We start from the raw sequence: 20,675 nt of genomic DNA, 5'->3' as shown, positions 1-20,675 counted from the left end.
GGAATGGCAGCCAGGCCACATAGCTGGAATTGAGTGAGCAGGCAGGAGGAGAGGGAAAGGATTTGAGGCCTGAAAGGTTGGGGAGGGTCAGACGAGGCAGGATGCTGTGGGCCTTTGTGGGTACTATTATTTTTAAGTGGGAAGGGAAACCGTTGGGGGGCAGGCAGTGAGCTGTGAGTGATGGATCAGGTTTCCTTTCCTACCTGGACCACCATTGCCTGTGGAGAACAGATGGAAGTGGCCGCAAGTTGAGGGGGACAGACTGAAGGGACCGTGGCTCAGACTGGAACCACACAGTGGAGGTGGTGCAAAGTATCGGATTCAGGGTCTGGTTTGAAGGGGGCACTGACAGGATCTGCTGATGATTGCGAGTCTCATCTTAGAGACAGCTCCTTGGCTTTTCCTGTGAGAAGAAAATGTGTGGGCCCCCTCCCAGAGCTGGGGGAAATCTGGCCTGCATTTCCACAGCACCACTGTGCTGAGTGGGAGGGACTCAGAAGACCCCCAGCAGCTCTTCCAACCCCTGGCTGGGCGGAGAGATGAAAATAACGATGGGGTTTGGATGTCCTAGGGAGGAATTCCATCCTGGGGCCCAGCCCAGAAACCCACTCTAGGGTTGACCTGATCCTCGGAAGAGGGAGCTGCCCACACACCCCAGCCTCCCCGTGGGTCACTGGTGCTTCATTCGGAAAGGAAGATGAGCGAGTTGGCCCCACGCCATCTTGTTACAGTCGGCATTAGTCATGGGACACTTCGCCATGGGTGACATTGTGATTAATTAATGAAACACAGACAACATTTGGGAGGCATTTGCTTTAATTCGGGGGTGTCTAATCCGTAAGACAGCCCTTTGTTCTGTCACAGCCTGACCCACTCTCCTGCTCCAGTGGGGCCACGTTGCTAATTTATGTCCTTGCTCTTTAAACTCTCCTCCTGACTCTGAACGGGAAAAAGTCTCATCTCTTCCTAAATATGACATCTTCAAGTCTTCCCCACTGTTTGCTGCTCAGCGTTCCTTCCTTTGATCTTCTGCTGAAAATTTAATTTCCTCCCCAGAGCTGAGGTATCCAGCTTTGAGCAATGCACCCCCACCCCCACCGTCCGCCAGCAGGCACCCCATCAACACCCCCCCCCAATTCTGAGGCCTGGGAATGTCTGCACTATGCCCTGTGTGCTCCCTGGGCTCAGAGCTCAGGGGGAGGTGCCAGCACGGTGGGTAGAGAGAAAAGAAAGAGAAGGCATTGTGCCTGCCCTGCCAGCTCATTTCCCTCCACATAGAGACAGGAAAGCATGTTAAAAATAATATTAAAAGGTGAAATCGGAAACACAAACAAATGTAGACCAGCAGAGCATGCTGGGCATTCATAGCTGCTCCCCAACCTTACTAGTTTAGGAGAACTCTCTGGCCAGCTTGGTCCCTGGCCTTGGCTGTGCAGAGCCAGTCTGCATAATGGGCGGAGGGGGAACACTGAGAAGTCTGGAGGGCTGCTCTTGAAGACCAGTGTGAGCGTCTGTCTCACACTCGTCTGTCTGTGGTGGAGGAATGCCTGCAGGGAAGAAAGACCCAAGCAGGGGTTGCTGGTGTGGGAGGAATTTAAAGACCTTTGGAGAAAGTGAGGAAGGAGATTTGGGCAGTGGCTGCTGCCTGGGAGTCAGGCTGAAAGGGAGGATAAGATTTTTAAGTTCTGTTTTGTGTTATGACTGAAGGTCCCCCGTCTCACCCAGTTTTAAAAAGACTTAAGTTAAAAATCAAATTGCTTCTGAAGCAAGTTTTGGTTACCTGAGCGATGTCTCTTTAAATGTGATACCATGCGGAGACTGAGCCACAGCAGGCTAGACAAAGCTGTGGCTGAGGAGTGGCAGTCAGCTGCAAGTGTGTGCATGTGCGTGTGTGCACGCGTGTGTGCACGTCACACAGGGCGGGCAGGGGCTGAAGGGCAGGAATTCAGAATTACCAGGTTGTATGGCAACTAACCTTTTCAGGAACTGCCAGATTAGTTTCCAAAGTTGCTTTGCAGTTTTACACTCCCACCTGTATGAGGGTCTGATTTCTCCACATCCTTGCCAAGTCGTTGTTGCCTGTTTCTCTGATTCTAGCCAGCCTAGAGGGCGTGAAGTGGTGTCTCACTGTAGTTTTAACTTGCATTTCCCTGAGGGCTAATGATGCTGAACATCTTTTTATGCATTTATTGACCATTCTTATATCTTTGGAGAAAGATCTTATTAGAATCTTTGCCCATTTAGAAAAATTGGGTTAAATAATGTTTCTTTTTTTAATCCTCATCTGAGGATATGCTTATTGCTTTTAGAGAGAGAAGAAGGGTGGGTGGGGGGAGAGAGAGAGGGAGGGAGAGAAAGGAACACGCCTCCCCCATCGATGGTGGGGTCTAGCCGTATCCTGTTGGTGTCTGGGATGACACTCCAACCAACCGAGCCACCTGTTCGGGACAACAGGTGTATTTGCATTGTGGAGTTGAAGCGTTCTTTATATATTTCAGGTAAAAGTTCTTTGTCAGATATGTGATTGCAAAACTTTCCTTCCATGCTGTGGGTTCTCTTTTCCACTTTCTTTGATGGTGTCTTTTGAAGCACAAACGTTTTAATTTGTATGTATATTTTTTGTCACTTGTGCTTTTGTTGTCAGACCTAAGAAACCATCACCTAATCCATAAAGATGTACACCTCTGCTTTCTTCTATGAATTGTATAGTTTTAGCTCTTACATTTGGAACTTGGAACTGTTTTGAGTTAATTTTTGTGACTGGTGTGAGGAAAGGGGCCAGCTTTACTCTTTGTGCCTGGTCATCTGCTATCCTAGCACCACTGGTTAAGAAGGCCACTCCTTCCCTGCCCTGTAGCCTTGGCACCCTTGTCATCAGTGTTCTTTAACTGTGTTATTTATTTAAGTGAGTGGGTGGAGAAATGTCTTCCCCTCTGTGTCTGCTGACCCATAGGGAGATATCAGATCAATCAAAGATCCTTTCTATTAAAAGGTGCTTTCGTTTGCAATTTTAAACAGGATTTCAATGAAAACTTTCACTGAAAATGAAACTAGGCAATGAACAATGCTGTTGAATAAATATAAGTAATGAAACACTGAGTTTTACATTCTGGCCCAGTTAAGGGTGAGCAGGGGAGGCACTTGGCCTCAGTGTGCTCTGGAATTCGATGGTCTTGGATTGAAAATCAGAGCTGAGTGCATCAAGTGTGGGAGCCTGGACTGTGGGTCTGTGAGCATAGGGCCCCCAGGTCCCACCCCCCTATTCCTCCACTCTGGTTCCTCAGTAGGAGGAGGTCAGTGCAAGGACAGTGGGCAGAGGGAGCCATCATTTGTGGGACAGACAAGTTGTTTCTTGGCCTTGGTGTAGGAAGGGGATTAAGGAATTGTTTCCTCGAGAAGCCTCCACCACAGAATGGAATTCTGGAGCACAGGGCGGCTTCTGCCTCCCACGTGTGGGCTGGGTGGGGGAGCCGCCCCGGAACCTCGGGTGTGGGCCAGGAGGATTCATGCACGGCCTCATGTGTGACTTGAGGCCCTAGTCCAGGCAGGGTCATGTGCTAGGCTCCCTGGCCTGGATCGCTGGAAGCGGGACCTGGAGCCCCCACTGGCCCTGCTGCTCCCAGGAGTCCATTGGAGCTGAGAGCAGGGGATTAGTTAAGCCCCACATGTTTAGAACCCTGACTCAGAGTTTGCCTGTGCTCTGTTGAGAGCTCTTGTGGCCCCAGAAGTGGTTCTGGAATTGACTCAGATCTTTCTGTGGTTCTGGCATTTAATCAGCATTTCCAGGGAGAGGCTCGGGGTTCCAGGATTTACTCTGAGCTTTCTGCTGTGGTCTGTTCAACCTGGGTTGTTAGAACTTGCCCCATCTTAGGGGCTTAGGGGGATGGAGACAGGGGCTCATGTCTTGGAGGGGAATCCACTCAGAGCTCTAGCTTAAAGGCTTTCTCTCCACACATCCAGCGTTTCCCCGGTTCAGGTTAGTGTCTCTAAAATCATAGTTCTCCAGTAAGGTCCTGTAGTCCCGAGTGTGCCGCTCTATGAGTGTACGGCTGAGATGCTTTCAGGGAAGCTGAGTGGGGCCATTGATGACACGGGTTCTGGAGCAAAGAAAGAGCAACCATTCCATTTGGTATGCCAAGCCCAGGTCTCCTCCGGACCATGGAGCTAGCCAGCAAAGCCCCGGCTCCTGCCCTGTCTGCCCCCAGCTGGCCTAGCTTCACACTGTAGGCTGTGCAAAAAAGTGGCCGGGGGGAGGCTGCTCGGTGGCCCCTGGAAACCAGGAGTCCCCCTGATGTAAGCTGGAGCTGGGTGCAGGAGGGGCTTATGGAGGCACTGCTGGCTTCTTCTCGGATATCACTGAGTCCCTGCTTATAAATTAACCCGAGTGTACAGAGCAGAGCCAGTACCCACAGTCACAGAATGTTGGGTCACTTCTAGAAGGTAGTGGTGACAGATGCAGATGTCAGGGGCCAGGCAAACCACTAAGATTGGAGGAATTATGTGCTACAGGAAACAGGCAGCATCTGCCAATCACGGGTACCATGTGCCCAGCTGGAAATATGCAATCTCTCTCTCTTGTAACATTGGTAATTGATTCAGATTGAAAACGACAGCAAACAGGGCGGTCTGCTGTCCAAAACCTAGCAGCAGCGGCCTGGATCCAGGCTGCAGGCTGTACCCCTCCACCCACACAGACAGCCAATCCAGTCGGCAGTGTGCACTCACATCCAGTTTCCAGATTCCCAGCTCTGGGGCTGTGTGCCATTGAGCAGGACTCTCCAACTGAGGAAGCAGACCCAGCGAGGTTCAGGAAGGTCACTTGGCTCAGTAAGGGGCAGAGCTGGGATTTGAACTGAGGACCAGAGGGCTCTATCCACTCTGTGGGCACTCGGAGCTATTGGGTCCTGCAGCACATGCCCTCCCTTCAGCTGGGATTAGCTTCTGACTCTCAAACTGGGGCTATTGCTGGACCACCAAGCAGCTTCCCTGACTTCTGTGGACTTTTTAGGAACAGGAGGGAATTTGAGGGTGTGTGCTTACATGTGTGCACGTGTGCATGTGAATTCTCCCCCTTCTCCCTTACACTCATTCATTATTTGTGGCTTTCCTACCTGACGACTCCAAGGAATTCCCCAGAAGGAAAAGCGTTGGAGCAAATACTTTTCTGTGTCTGATGATCCGCTTCCCCTCTGCAAGAAAGTCCCCCTTAACCTGTGCCCTCCCTAGAGCTACTAAGTCTGTCCTTGCTGGTGAGCTGGTGTCCAGAGAAGACAAGTAGTGTTGCCAGCTCAGCCCCTGCTGAGGGCCCTCTGGGGATTAGGGGACCACTGGACAAGTCAAACTGGCAGCACACACAGTGGTCAGACCCTGGGAACTCATGGAGTCCACCTTGTCTAGTTCCCTCTGGCTCTATGATAGGAATTAGAAATGGGGGGGGATATGCATGTGAGGGGGGGCATGGGAGGGAAGTGTTGCTAAACAAAACAGGGTGGAGAGCTTCTAAGAGATTTACTAGCTAAATATTTTCCGGATGTTTTCATAGTCCTTTAAGCCTGATCCAGAGGAAACCGAAATGGACTTCTCTAACTGATCCATGGTTCCCACCCTCACCCGACCCCCACATGACCCCTCGCATCCTAGCCCCATTCCCAGCACCACCCTGGCCCCAGCCACCCCCGGTTCAGCCTGTACCTGTTTACTCCCCTCTTTCATCCTATTGGGAAAGAAAGACAATGTCCTTGCTTTACTGTTTTTAATCTTCTTCTACATGCAGTTGTGCAATCTTTCTTTTCTCTAAACTTAATGTGTATTGAATCACTTTCTTCATCAGTAAGTGTATCTAAAGTATTATCTTTAGTGTTTGCTACTAGTTCATTGTTTGGATAAGCTATTTATTATTTAAATCCTCTAGTGATGGATAGTGAGGTTGCTTTCTTGTTGTTTCTGTTTTGTTTTGCTATTATTGAAATCACTGAAGCTGACATTCCCTATGATGGCATCTTTATTTTTTTTAAAGATCTTCTATATTTAATTTTGGAGAGAGGGAAAGAGAGGGAGAGAGAAAGAAATATTGATCACCTCTCGCACGCCCCCAACCGGGGACCTGACCCACAACCCAAGCATGTACCCTGACCGGGGATCAAACCCGTGACCTTTTGGTTTACAGGATGACTCCCAGTCCACTGAGCCTCACCAGCCAGGGCCCGGTGATGGCATCTTTTTGCGCTGAGATTAACCTGGCAAGAACAGTGATGCACCAATTTCATAGCCCTTGAGAATTGTACAGCACCTGTTGCCTCATTTGCTGAGACTGGGGTGTGCAGGCCTGAAGGGAGTTAGTTCTTAAAGAGGCCTGTGGCCTCCTGCAAATGGTGCCAGGGGAGGCAGGTGAGAGGGAGGCCCGTCTCTGCCGGCAGCAGCTCAGCCCTTGCGTGGGGCGCATTGGCTCCCTGGGCTCTCTGCTTTGGGGTTTGGTAAGGCACTGGCGTGGAGTCTGTGCTTCCTTTAGGACTTTGCTTGTGGGTCTTACTTAGGACTTATATGTGGGAGCTGAGTCCGGCAGTGGGAATGAGGGCCCATCTGCCCCGAACCATCCATTTCCTTGTCTACCTTTGGACTGGTCTTTCCTTGTCGAAGGCTTGTGCAAGGCCACACCACGAGGGGCCGGTCAGAGCCGGGAGCCGTGTGGGGAGCCCTCTCAGGCACAGTGAGGGCTCTGTTTCCTCCTCCACCTCGCCAGGAGCCTCCATTCACTGCAAGGAGAGTCACGCATTCCCCCTTGAGATAAGAATAGAGCCTGACTGTGCCCCAGGACAGAGTCTAGCTTCTTCAGCTGGCCCTCCGAGACCTGGCAAGGGCCCCCAGATGGTACTGGCATGAGTGGGCCCTGGCGGCCTGCCCCGCCGGCCCCTTGTGCATTGTGTGGCCAAGACACTGGGTGCAGTGTGCATGTGTGGACACTTCTCCCCCACCCTCTCCCCCAAATGTCTCTAGGCTCTGCTCAGGATGGAGGGGCTTGGCTTGGAATCAGGTGCCTCAGGGCTCTGCTGTACCCTTTCCTTCCCTGGGGACTTGGACTGACCCTCCCAGCGTTGAGAACTCCCAGGAGTAGCCAGGCCTGTCTGTTCCTGGAAGGAGGAATAGAGCTTTTGCTTGGAGTGGAGAGCAATCTCTAGGAGACAGCCAGTGGCTGGGCACTGAAGGCAGCAGTCTGGGGACCCCCCAGCCTCTTTAGGCAACACCAAGGGACAGGAAACAGGAACCAGCAGGGGCCTCAGATTGTATAAGGGATGAACTGGGGCTGGGGCTTCCAGTGAGGCCCCGCCTGTGTCTGAGGATGGAGGTGGAAGCCTTACTGGACTTCTACAGCAGGACTGCACCAGGTGCTCTTCACAGGCTGGGGAGCAGGTGGGTTCTGGACCAGCTGCTGGGAAGTTGCCAGAGATGCAGGTTTCAGGTCCCACCTCTAAACCTGCTCAGTCAGAAACCAGGAGTTTCCCCAGCCCCCAAGCTGTATTTAAAGCTCTCTCCCCAACCCCCAGAAATTCCACAGCACTGCATGCCAAAGTGTGTTTCCGGGTCTGACAGGTGACTCCAATGTTGAGGGCCGCAGACTACCTGGAGGGCACCTGCCCCACCTAGAGGCACTCAAATAAAAAGAGATGAAAATATTTATTTGTTTGAACATGGAGTGTCCCATTCAGCTTTAAACAAATAAAGATCTGGCTGAGTGGGTCAGTCAGTTGGAGTGTCATCTTATGCGCCAAAATGTTGCGGATTCCATCCCTAGTCAGGGCATATACCTGAGTTGCAGGTTTGATCCTCGGTTGGGGGGTGTACAGGAGGCAAACAATCCATGTTTCTCACATCCATGCTCTCTTTCTCTCAAATTAATAAACAAATAGACATATTCTTGGGTGAGGATTTAAATAAATAAGTAAATAAGTAAGTAGATAGATAGACGGACAGACAGATTCAACCTGCACATGCTAACGTTTCAGTTGACTCTATAGCTGTGCAAGGTCGAGTTTTGGGTGTGTGGGTGGAAAAACACAAGACTCGTGGAGGCGAATAATGTGTTGGTGCAGTGGAAATGTGACTGGGAGCCAGGGGGCTTCCTATACTCCCTTCTGGGGCCCTTCACCAAACCCAAGATCATCAGCCCTGAGGTAGGCAGTGGGGCTGCCCCATCTGGTGGGAGCTCCTGGTGGGCCAGGCCCAGGTGGCTCATGCTGAGTCTGAGAAAAGGAGTGTTTTTTTTTTAAGAGGGCCACTAAAGTTCTTTGAGTGAAGGATATTGGGGTCCTTGTCTCAACATGCAGGTGCTTGGAGGAAGGCAAAGGCTTGGGTTTCTAAGATGTTGGCTCAGGCAATAGCATCTTTTCCAAGGAGAAAGCACTGTTTGTAAGTCTGCAGTGGGCAGGCAGGGTGAATGAGAACACAGGGGCAGGCCGGTTTGGAGGCTTCCAGAGTAAGTGTCTGAGGCACTGTCCTGCATGGGTGCTGGGGGGCAGTACTACCTGTGTTTACGAATGGGCAAGCACACTTTCCATTAGGACACACAGCTAATGGGTCAGTTATGTCTCTTGACATCTCCTCTCGCCATCACACCCCCTCCAAGGGCGATGGTGCCGACAGCTTTGCAGAGTGAGGTTGTGTCACGTGCTCTTTGAGAATGAGCTGGTGTGGTCAGCCTCTTGGCCCAGCCGGAAACCGCTGGTGAGAGCTGAGGCTGTCGCCATGTACTTTCAGCAGCTTCAAGTCAGGGGTCACAGAGCTCCCGGCAGCCATGGGCCTGCCACCTCCCAAACCTCTCCAAGACGATCAGGCTTCATGGTTTCTGAGATGACTGTGCTGTGTTCAGTAGAGGGTTGCTGAGTTCTTTGTTGGGGTACCCATGGCACCCAGAAATCTTCTTAGCTTCTGAGACTTTGTTGGGAGGAATAGGTTGGAGAAGCATATGAGAGGTTTATGAGGAATAACTAATGATCTCAGTGGTATAAGGTTAGAGCTTCAGCACCTTCACACCTGTATTTACCATGCTTTCTTAACCAATAAATGGGCCTGTGACCTCATAGGAGTATAGAATATTTTAACATAGCAGCACTGATTCAGAAATATTTAATAATAATAATAGATAGCATTTACATAGCTTTTACCATATTTCAGGCACTGTTCTAAATGATCTTTTTTTAAATCCTCACCCAAGGATATGCTTATTGACTTTAGAGGGAGTGGGGGGAGGTAGAGAGAGAGGGAGAGAAACATCAATATGAGAAACATTGATTGGTTGCCTCTTGCATGTGCCCTGACCAGGGACTGAACCTGCAACCCAGGCTTGTGCTCTGACTAGGAATCAAATCCGTGACCCTTGGGTCTATGGGATGATGCTCCAACCAACTGAGCCACACTGGCCAGGGCTCTAAACACTCTTTTAATCCTCACAACAAGCCTAGATATTGCCAGGCCCATTTGACATTTGGGGAAACTGAGTCACAGACAAGTTAAATCATTTCTTCAGTGTCACCCAGCCAGTGACAAGGTTTGTACCCAGGCCATCTCTCTCCAGAGCCCATGTACTAAACCATTGCACACTCCCTCCTTCTGTCGCCCACCCCATAGTAGGAAGTGGAGGACCCGCAGCCCTGCATCTCTGTCACTGCCCCATCCTAAGTGCATTTACACACCCAGTTTGAATAACTAGGTACTTCCCTAGCCTGGGGTCCCAGCAGGCCTTTGATTTCATGTGCCCCTTGTGAAGGGGAAGAAAGGGTGACAATGGGAGGAATCTCACTTTCTCTCTTAGGGAGTAGGCCCCATAGCCCCCTCTCTCTACCTGCCTTCTTCCTCCTCTCCCAGCTTGTCAGGGCACCATCTGCTTCTGTCTTCCTCCTCCATGTCTCCTCTGCCTGACCTGAGTCAGTAACACTGCTCTCATCTCAGCTACCAGAAGCCAGAACTCAGTACTTTGGCTGGAAGCTGCCCACAGGATGTCCTTACACCTTGCTTGGTCGTTATCCCAGAGCACCTGCTGGTTTTAGGACCTTCTCAGCTACCTGTCCTGTTCCATGCTGCAGACCCAGCTCCTTCTTGGGAAGTGCCAACCACAGCACTTCCCAAGAAGGAAGTTTCTTCTCATTGGGGCACCTCTGTGAAGCTGTTGGGGTGTGGAGGGCACAGAGCAGCTTTTCTGAGAATCATGCTTATGTTTTCAAGAACAGACCTCCCACTCGTGGTCTGGGGTTGAGTCCTGGTCTAGCCAAACCACTGGGGGAGATGCAGTGCTGGGAAGGGAAGGAAAAACAATAGTGCCTCACCTTCTCAAGTCCCCACAGCTGTGGGGGGAGATGAGCCTGGGAGAGTTTATGGTGGGGCCAAGGGAGGGGAACAGCGGCTGGACCAGTTCCTGATGGCTATTCCTCTTTATGAGTGGCTGTGTCATCACCAGGGACCTGGGGCCACCACTGGTCCAGCTGGTTCACAGCTGGATGTGGAGTGGGAAGAGATGGAGGACCCAGAGGCCATGAAACACTCAGGGATGAACACCAAAGGCCAGCCTTAACTTTCTTCAAACAGAAAGAGCCTTCGTGCTCAGCTCACTGGTAGTCCCCCAGTGGTCAGCGCCGATAAAAAAGTTCCAAGTTGTGGCCAGAGGTGTGAGCTGCCACAGTAGCTTGGCCTCCTAGGTGCCAAACCAGCCAAGGTATGACATCCTGCCCTGCTTGCTCATCCTCTCCCCACAGGCTGTCATGGCCCTGGGAGTGAGCTTAGCCAGGCAGGAGGATCAAAACCTGCCCGACAGAGGTGCTCCCATCACAGGAGGCAGTGCTGCCCGCTGCTCAGTGCTGTGGTTGGCACTTCCTGAAAAGGTGCTGGGTCTGCAGCACTGAATGGGCCCAGTAGCTGAGAAGGCCCTAAAACCAGTAGGTGCTCTGGGATAGCGATCATGTGATGTGAAAGGACACTGTGTGGGCAGCCTCCAGGCAGAAAACAATGAGTTGTGGTTTCTGGTAGCTGAGACCAGAGCAGTGTTACTGACCCAGGTTGGGGTGGTGATGAGGGGGTGGAGACAAAGTAGAGGGAAGGAAGTGGGCGGGGCCCTTGACCAAGAATCAGACCCTCGATGGTGGGGTGGGGTGAACACAGCACTTTGTTCCACTGTGTTTTGTGTTTTCATTTTGATTGGCATGCTCGCAGGAACGTGCTTGGTGAATTTCTGCTCACTCACAGCCCTTCTGGAATTAGCTATCTTAACATCGCCCTGAATAAAATGTAAGCTTTATGAGAGTAGGGAGCACCTGTGGTGCACATTCAGTAATTGGTTGATGAAGTTGATGAATGAATGAATGAGCGAATGAATGGCAAAAAAGAGGAAGTGAATGGACGAGCTAGAAAGATCTTCAACTGTGACTTGAAGCAACTGTAACTTCCTGAACTATTGAAAATTACCATCCTTCTCCCTAAACTCCCATGGCCTGTCTGCCGAACTCTGGATTCCCCTAACCTTGCTCTACTTTTTCCCTCTATCACTTTTTAATATTCTTTGTGATTTACTTACATATTGTTTTTCTTTTCTGCTTCCTCCCCACCCACTACCCCTATTCTGGAATGAATGCTCGATGAAGACAGGGTTTTTTCCCCTTTGGTTTCATTTATGAACATGCCCCAAATGTCTAGAAGCAGTGCCTGGCACTTGGTAGGTGCTCACTAAATACTGGTCAAATGAGTGGATGAAAGTGAGTGCCCAGGAGGCACTTCCCTTGTGCCATCTGTCTCTGGGACAAGTGGTAGACATCGCCTTTTGATCATATTGCCTGTTGGGGTTGTGTCCGGGGCATGGTGAAGCCCTGCATATCTTGGTGCTCACACTGTCTGGCCACCTGCATTTGTCCCTGTTTTGTCCTCATGATATACTGGGCACTGGAGGTAGGACCACACTGATGCTGCACCATGCTCAGGCATATCAGGGTTTTCCAGGCTGCAGCACAGAGCTTCGAGGGCCCCAGTATAAGCCGGAGAGCCCACCAAGCAGAAGCAGCAAAGATGTTTGGAGCCTCTGGTAGAACTGCATTCTTGAATGCCTCCTTGTGCCCCTTCCTTTCTCCACAACTCAGTGATTTTCATCCTGTTTTCTGTGAGGCGTGGGAAAATGTTTGGTTGAGCAATTGAGGGCTAAAGCAAAATCCCTGTTTACTCAGCCTCTATCCTGTCTTGCAACTAGCGCCCAATTCACAGACTTAACCTGGGGTAGTCATGGATGGCTCCACACCCCATGTGCTTCCCATTACTCTCAGGGTACAGTCCAAACCCAAAATCTCAGCCCCGTTGTTGCACCCCAGCCCAGACCTCCAGTGGTCTCCCCTGTGAGAGCCTTAAGCTGTGGATCAGTGAGTCTGCTCACAGCTTTGCTTTTGACCTACTGACTCATGTATCCAGTTGTTTACTTGACATCTGCATTCAACCTGTCCAACATGTCACACCTGGTCTCTCTTCCCAGGCCTGGGCCGCCCACAGCTTTTGCTGCTCATGAATGGCAAGTCTGTCTTTCCCACTGCTTGAGTCAAAACCCTTGACTCTCCCTTTTCTCCCCCACCCTGTGTTCAGTTTGTCAGGTAAGCATGTTGACACCTCTTTGCAAATAGATTTTTTTAAAATCCAGCTTCTTGCCCTGCACCCCTGCCATGGCCGTCACCTTAGTCTGAGCCACAGGTGTCATCGTTGTGCCCTTGGGCTACTGCAGTTGCTTCCTGACCATTGGGCAAGACTGCCATCTGTTGTTTTTACATAGAAGTTTGACCATGTCCCGCTTCTACTCAGAACATTCCAGTGGGTCCCTGTGATAACCTGCGTAGACAATGAAGAAGCCTCACAGTGGCAGATGAGGAGCTATGTGAACAGGCCCCTTTGTGGCCTTCACCTCAGGGTTGTGTCTCCCACTCAACTCACTCACTGCTGTCCTGCAAACTGGCCTCTGGAGTGTCACTTCCTCATTATGGCCTTTGCAGGCCACAAAGTTAACTCCTTGAAGGAGGCTGAAGAATGGTCCCCCAGAGGTGTCCATAGCCTTCTCCTCAGAGCCTATGACTGTTACTTTACATGGCAAATGGCCTTTGCAAGGGTGGTTAAGTTACAGATCTTGAGATAACCAGAGGATCCAGGATTATCCAGATGGGCCCAGTGTAATGACTTGAGTCCTTGTAAGAGGGAGGCAGGAGGGTCAGGGTAGGAGATGCAAGGACAGAAGCAAGAGTTTGATTGATGCCAGGAAGGGGCCACGAGCCAAGGAAAGCAGGCAGCCTCTAGAAGGTGAAAGAGGTAAGGAAACTGGTTTTCTCTGAGACCCTCTAGCAGGAGCTAGCCCTGCCAACACCCGGACATTAGCCCAGGGAGACCCATTTCAGCCTCTGCACCCCAGACCTGTAAGAGGATAAATCAGAGTTGTGACTTTAAGCCCCTTAGTTAGTGATAATCTGCTACAGCAGCCACTGGAAGCTAATTCATTCCTTCAACTCCTTTCAGTCTCTTGTTCACCCTGCCATGCCCATCTCTTTATTCTGTTCTAATTTTTCTATTTTATCAGCACTTACCACCGCCCAACAAAACTGGATCACTGACCTGTCTCTCAGATGTGAGGATTATGTGTCTGCCCTCCCAAGAGTGCAAGCTCCAGTCTTATTGACTGGTGACCCCAGCACCTAAAACTGTGTCTAGTGTGGGAGGTGCTCATTCAATATTTGTTGAATGAATGAGTGAATGAATGAATGGTTCCTTGGCATGGAATTGTCCTCTCTTCCTACCCTGTCCTCTAAGTTCATTTCAGTCTCACCTTTTCACAAGATCTGTCCTGGAAGTGGTTTCCCTCTCAGGGTACCATGGTACTTCCTGTTGATCACCTTTATTGTGCACCCAGTGATGGCGGGTGAGTGCCATTGTGCCCAGGGTACCCCCCCTCTCTGTGTTCTCTGAACAAAGTCCCACAGCCCCTGAGTACTCCAGGGGAATTAGTTTTGTTTCTTATGTAATGTCAGACACTAAGGGACCCAGTTAATCTATAAACCCAACCTCTTAATTCATCAGAGCAAGATGATGACGACCTAGAGACGGTGGGTCCTGCTTGAAGTTGGTATGTTGCCGTGGTAATTTTTAGAGCCTGCAGGGCACAGACCTCCTTGTGCTTCCACTCCGAGCCAAATTATCTGTCTGGAGGCCCCTTCTCCCCCCACACCCAGGGACAATAGGGCCGCGCTCTTAGCAGGTACAAGAACTGGAAGGTTGGGGGTTAGCTTTGGCAGAGCAGTTGGTGGGTAAGACAAGGTCCTAAAGGAAGGTAGGAGGTTCTCCCTAAGGAAAATGGGGCATCTGAGGGGTTCATCTTGCTGTCAACAGCACCTTCTGTGGAGGATGGAGTGCTTGGGAGAAAGAAGGAAAGGATGAAAAGAAAGGGTAGTGAGGATGGGTGAGCATGTGAGACAAGAATTGTGCCCACGATGTTCACCTCAGGCTTGGGGATCCCCAAAGGGCATGACACAAAACCAGGGAGGGGCAAAGAAGGAAGAGGAAGGCCTTGTCTCTGGAGGGTATAAGGTTTGCTTCCCTGAGACCAGCTGCAGGCTAGAAGGGTGGCCAGTGGGCTGTTAGGAAGACTCCTTCCTGCTGTCTTCTCTGGGGGAGGCGGACACATTTTGAAACACTTCCTGAGTTGGGGAGGGGAGGTGACATCTTACTGATGAAGTGTGGTTAGTTAGAAGCCTACAGCTGTGTTTTTGCACCACTCCCCCTACCCGTCCACCCGCCAGTCCCACTGGGGCCCCGCCCTCCGTGCTTCTCCCACCCCATCCTCTTGCTGCTGGTGGCTGGTGACTCACTCTGCTCTTGAGCAACAGAGTAGGCTCTCGTTCTCCGAGAAGAGTTGCTTTCTTCCACCCCACGAGCTCCCCTCCTGATTTATGTCTTTTCAGTTGGGTTAGTTAATGCTTTCCACATTTAGGTCTGAAGATTCTTGTGTGGCTGGCTTATTGCTGCAACCACCAAAACCCCATTGCCCCACTGGGGTCTGGCATGGAGAAGGAGCCAGACAGGGACTGATGGACAGAGGGCAGCTTGGAGCTGCACCTTGGAGGCTGCCCCACTTCCAGCTTGCTGGCCCCCACTTTGGGTGTGTCTGGGACTCTGCTTCACACCTGATTTCAGGGAAGGGCACACATACTGGAGCAATGGTGCAAGGTGATGCCACAAGCCTGCAACTTCCCACTGAAGAAGCCATGTCGTCTTCGAGAAGGGAGAGGCAAAAGTTGTAGGGTGTGGAAGAACATTATCTCTGTGGCTTGAAAAGCTGTCACACCACACAGTGTGTGTGTGGTTTTTTTTATTTTCTGAACAATAATATTACCTCTGTTGCTATAGCATTGTTGTGGGGACGGCCGATGCGCCCAGACCTGATCCAGGCAGGTATCTGGTGTCCATGGTGATTATCAGGTGGCAGCCATGGGACCTGCTTTCATTTCTTCCCTGGAGTGAGAGGCTGGCAGGGGATCATTTGGCGGTGGCTGTGGGAGACCCTGCCCTGAAGGGGCCACTGGGATGTGGTGGCATCCTGGTTGGAATCAGGACCCCAAAGCTGGGATGTAGGCAGGGGGAGGACAAGCCCTCGTTAGTTCCAAGGCTGGATGACAGCCCAGATTTGCTGAGGGCCAGGTCCTGGGAATGCCTCCTTGGAGTTTCCAGACCACAGGGGAAGGGACACCCACACTGGGAGAGGACACAGAGGCACTGGTGACACCCCCAGGAGGTCATGACTGCTGTACATGATAGCTGGTCCCCTGGGCCCACCCACCTGGCAGATGTGGTCTTCCCTTTGAGACGGTAGTACCAGTGCAGAAAGGGGGAAAATGGGTATGTTTTAGACATTTTGCTGGATGTACATATCCAGAAGTGTGTCTTTGCTCAGTTTACCCTTGTTGGATAGGACATAGATAGATCAGATGTGATATTTGAAGGGTGCCTTCACATAGAGTGAACAGAGAGTGAAAAGTTGACTCTGTTCCCTCCTGTCCTCTACCTGCCAGTTCCCTTCCCCAGAGGCAAACACGTCACCAGTTTCCTGTGGGGACTTAAACCAGTGCAGGCGCTTATAATATGCATGCACCTTTATTTTCCTTCACACAGGCAGTAGCTCCCCCTTTCTTCTGCACCCTGCTGTTGCTACGATTAAAAAAAATACAGCATATCCTCGCTCTTTTTAATGCCTTCCTGAACTCGTTTCACTGATAGGTGTATAGATTGCTTCCAGTCTCTGCCTTTTACCTTTACCTGTATATGTCCATCATGCCGCACATGGGTGGGAGGCTTTCAAGTTCCCAATTATGAGGTTGAAAGGTTGGAGCAAAGAGAACAAGTGTTTGTAGTTTTGATAGGAAGTGCCAGATTGCCCCCAACCAGGCCGACCTAGCTGTGCTGTCCGCCAGAGTGTCTAGGAGTGCCCATTTCCCCACAGCCTCTCCAGTATGGTGTACTTGCAAATTTTTAACTGTTCCATGTGGGAAAGTTTTATGTCTTTGCTTTCAGCTGGTGTCCTCTCCTCATCTCTCCCCTGAGCTATCACTGCTTCCCATGGGGACCGTGAATGGGTGTGGTCCCTTCAGGCTCCCACCGGTCACAGGGAGAGGGCCCTCTGTCCTGTACACTTGTCTCAGAGCAGCAAGTGGGCTAGTAGATTGTTTTACCTGTTTTCAGCTCTCAAAAGAGACCTCCTTTTTGACATTTGAATTTTCTGCTCATGATAACGTCACTAGAATCCATTTCTTACCTTCCACTCCTTTATCTTTTCCTACTTCTTCCTCTAGTTCCTCTTCATCTTACCCTATCTCACCCCTGCCTGAGTCCCACTCTTGATTGCAGTTTCCTCACCCTGCTGCTTCTGTTTCTCACTTTCCAAAGAGCTGTCTTTTCATTGAAAAGTCAGATTTGGGCAGGTATTTCTGGGTACCATTCCTAGCTGTGCATCTTAAGACACACGCTCAAGAATGAATTTCAGGGGGGGACGGGGTGTGGTGACTGCATTTCTCTCCCTCTAAGTTCTCTAGTCTGAGGGCTAACGACACTTTGGCAGATGCTCTGAGCCAGCAGTTTAGAACTTTCTATGATGATGGGAATGTTCTATATGTTTGCCACCCAATACAGTAACCAATAACATGAGGCACTTGAGATAGGACCAGTGTGACTGAGGAGTTGGGTCTTCAATTTTATTTTTAATCAATTTATATTGAAATAGCTACACATGCTTAGTGGTTACCATATGGAAACAGTACACCTCTAAGCTGTGCACTTCTCAGAATGAGAACAAGAGTCTAAGAGGCAGAGTATATTTGGTCTATCTTTCCTCAAGTCAAAATATAACTGTTCTTCCCCAAGGTGTCCAAGCTTGACAACTTGTCTATTTTTGGATTTTATGTATTTCCCTGTTGCAAATGCCATTAGGGTCAGGCTGAGTGCCCATCAGAGAGGCCCCCAAATTCCAACTTGGAATATTGCCCTTCCTGGAGGAATTTTGGCATTCACAGATATAACAGCAGGCTTTGAGCAAAGCACTATCAGCACAGAAGTGAATGAAGCAAGCTAGCCCCACCCAGGAGGAGTATCTTGTGCTATTTTTTCAATACATAAGTCAAATACAGATGCATGAGTTTAGAAAATCGTGCTCCTTATACACTTAGAACTTTACATCATTGAATGGGATTGAGGAAGTACAAATTGCCAGTTATTAAAATAGTCATGGGGGTGTAAAGTACAGTCAGTAATATTGTAAAAACTGTGCATCATGTCACGTGAGCTCTAGATTTATTGGGCTGATCGCTTCCTAAGTTATATAGATGTCTGATCGCCATGTTCTACACCTGAAACTAATGCAATGTACATCCACTGTAATTGAAAAATGAATTTTCAATTTTCTTTACCTTGTGGTAAGAAGAGGAGGCATATTCATTTTATATTGCTGCTGTAATGAATTGACACAACTTTGCTTTAAACTAAACATTTATTCTCTCCTAGTTCTGAAGGTTCCCAGTGTGAAATGACTTTTCTGAGGCTAAAACCAAGGGCTGGCTCCTGCTGGAGGCTCTGGGGTAGAGTCTATTCCTTTTCTTTTCCATCCTCACAGGGATGTTCAACCTTCTGCCATCTCTGTGCCATACTGAATGAAGAAGAGTTGTCTCGGGCCACATGTTAAATACATTGCGACACATCATCACGAGAAAATCTCATAATGTTTTAAGTAAGTTTATGATTTTGTGTTGGACTGCAGGATGGACACCCCTGCTAAAGACTCCTTTCCTGGCCCACGGCTGCACAGCGTGTTGCCTCTTCTGCCCCCACTTCTGTTCTCATGTAGGCTCCACCCTCTGTGCTCCCCTCTCTGCCTCTTGTAAGGACCCTCATGAGTGTATTTAGGTCCCACCTGTTATAATTCAGCATAACTTCCCCATCTGAAAATCCTTAACTTAATCACACCTGCAAGTTTCCTTTTAGGTAACATTTCCTGTAAGGTAACATTTGCAGGTTCCCAGGGTTAGGAGATGGACGTATGGGGAGCTGTTTTCAGTCTGCCACTGGGGTAACTTCCAATGCTTGTTGAAGAGGAAGTTTGTGTGAGAGGAGGTTGTTAATCGAGTCTGTCACTTCTCAGGTGTTCTGAATGCATGGGAGTGGCAGAACTTGAGCAGCTCCTGTTGCAGGTCTGAGGTCCTTAAGCAGTGGATCTCAGATTTGGGGGTTCTCCGAGTTCCATTTTTTGAGGGAATGTGCACAAAGGACAGAGGCCCAGACCATAGCCTACTTCAATGGGCCTGGGCCTGTTTTCTACTGATTTCCCAGGTGACTCTGATCCTCTGAGAACCATTGCTTCTAGTAATAATCTCAGGGATTATCTGTGTGCATGCATGTGGGAGGTGGCGATTCTTGTCTCCCGTGAGAAGTGCCAAAGCAGGGCTGCAGACAGGAAGTGCTGGAGAAGACCAGAGGAGGGGCCAGCCAGTATAGTATCTGCAGAGAAACTGCCACCTGTGCCACACCTGGAAGGCAGGGGAAGGTGCAGCTCCACCAAGAAGTAGAGAGAGTGCTGGAAGCAGAGGGGAAGGCCTTACAGCAACACCGAGGTAGGAACGTGCCCGCCACATTTGGGGACGTTGAGGCCACTTGGGACCAGCAGGGGCAGGGAATTGATTAGGCAAGAGGAACATTAGCAAGATTAACCTTCTTGTGTTTGCAGGGTTGTCCAGAGGGCAGAGGCAGGATTCCGTTTGTAGTACTGTCAGGGTGGAATGGATGAGGCCTGGAGAGGGGTGGGGAGTGGCAGGGAAAATGGAGAAACAGTGACAGCTGTGAGAGACGTAAGAGGAAATACAAACATGACAGCGGTGCAACAGTCAATGACTACTAATTGAGCAGAGCATGTCAAGGCCTCCACTCCACGAATGCAGGAGGAGGGGCTAGAGAGAGTGTGGTGGTGAGCAAGGCAGACAAGGTCCCTGATCGCATAAGAGTACTTTGGGGTGAGGTGACATGGTGGCATTAGGCAAGAAGCAAACACAAATAAACAAGAGAAACATTGGCCAGTGCTGAATGCTGTGGAGGCTTAGACTGGTTCCTGCGACTGGGAATAACCCACTGGCAGCTTCTTTAGACTCGGTGTCCAGGGATGGCCTCTCCAAGGAGATGACATTGAAACTAATGTCTAGATCCAGCCATGGGGAGAAGTGGGGGAAAATACTTTGGGCGATGGGGGCAGTGAGTGCAAAGGCCACAAGCAGGGACAAAACTTGCACCCTCCAAGGAAGAGCTCAAGCAGCCCCATCCACATGTGACCAGCCACATGTGACAAGTGAGCATTTGAATTGTGGCTAGGGGGACTTAGCAACTGAATTTTGCATTTTTGTTTTAGCTAACTTTAATTTCACATTAAATAGCCACACACAGCTAGTGTCTACTGCAGGAGCAGCACAGAGCCAGCACGGCAGAGTGGCTGAAGAGAGAGTGGTGTATAATGATGTGAGATGAGGTAGGCAGAAGAAGGCAGTGCTTTGTAAATTAGGCTAAATTGTTCAGATTTCTTTTTTCTAAGCAGAGTGAAAAGTCTTTGGGTGATTTTACTAAGTATTGACATGATCTGATTAGTGTTTTGTAAATTCATTCATTCTGGCTGCCATGTTGAGAATGAATTGTAAAGGACAAAAAATGGAACAAGGCGGCCAGTTAGGTCATTGTAACGCTATGGGGGAGTGTGTGTGGTGCTGTGGGAGCAGGGTGGCAGCAGTGGAAACAGAAATGTGGATGCATGCTGGCCAAGTTTTGGTGGTAGAACCAACTGCAGTGGAGAGAGAGTGAATGGGGAAGGTGGGAGAACTTGATGATCCCAGAGTTTGGGCTTAACCAAGAGGATGGATTGTGGTGCCATTGGCTAAAATGAGGCATGGAGAGCAGGTCTTGTTTGGTTTTGCTTTGTTTTTGGAAGTGCAGCCACTGGGTTCTTTTTTGACTTGTTAAAGATTCCTGCTGATCATCCATATAAAGATGGCAAGTAGCCAGGGGGACATGAAAAAGATCAGGGCTAAAGCTGTGCATCTAGGGTCATCAAGAAATAGAGGGCATATAAAGCCATGGAATAGGCTCACACCACTAAAGTG

General features: G+C 49.9%; 1 protein-coding gene across 3 annotated transcripts in view; it reads left to right on the top strand.

Moving 5' to 3' along the window:
• Positions 1 to 20,675, top strand: part of GAS7 (growth arrest specific 7) — a 208,254-nt gene that overhangs the window by 44,204 nt on the left and 143,375 nt on the right. Inside the window, exon 1 of one of the 3 annotated variants that reach the window (XM_045824045.1) lies at positions 19,023 to 19,148. The exons of 1 other annotated variant lie outside the window; for it this stretch is intronic. The gene's annotated coding sequence lies outside the window, so the exon portion shown is untranslated. Of the gene's footprint in view, positions 1 to 19,022; positions 19,149 to 20,675 lie in introns of those variants that run through there. One more of the 3 variants, XM_045824049.1, reaches the window with a different exon arrangement.

The sequence above is a fragment of the Phyllostomus hastatus genome, unplaced genomic scaffold (genome assembly GCF_019186645.2).
Source record: "Phyllostomus hastatus isolate PE091 unplaced genomic scaffold, TTU_PhHast_1.1 phas_scaffold_55, whole genome shotgun sequence".
Taxonomy (NCBI): Eukaryota; Metazoa; Chordata; class Mammalia; order Chiroptera; family Phyllostomidae; genus Phyllostomus; species Phyllostomus hastatus.
The sequence above is the reverse complement of the archived record's forward strand: the minus strand, read 5'-3'. Positions and strand labels throughout refer to the sequence as shown.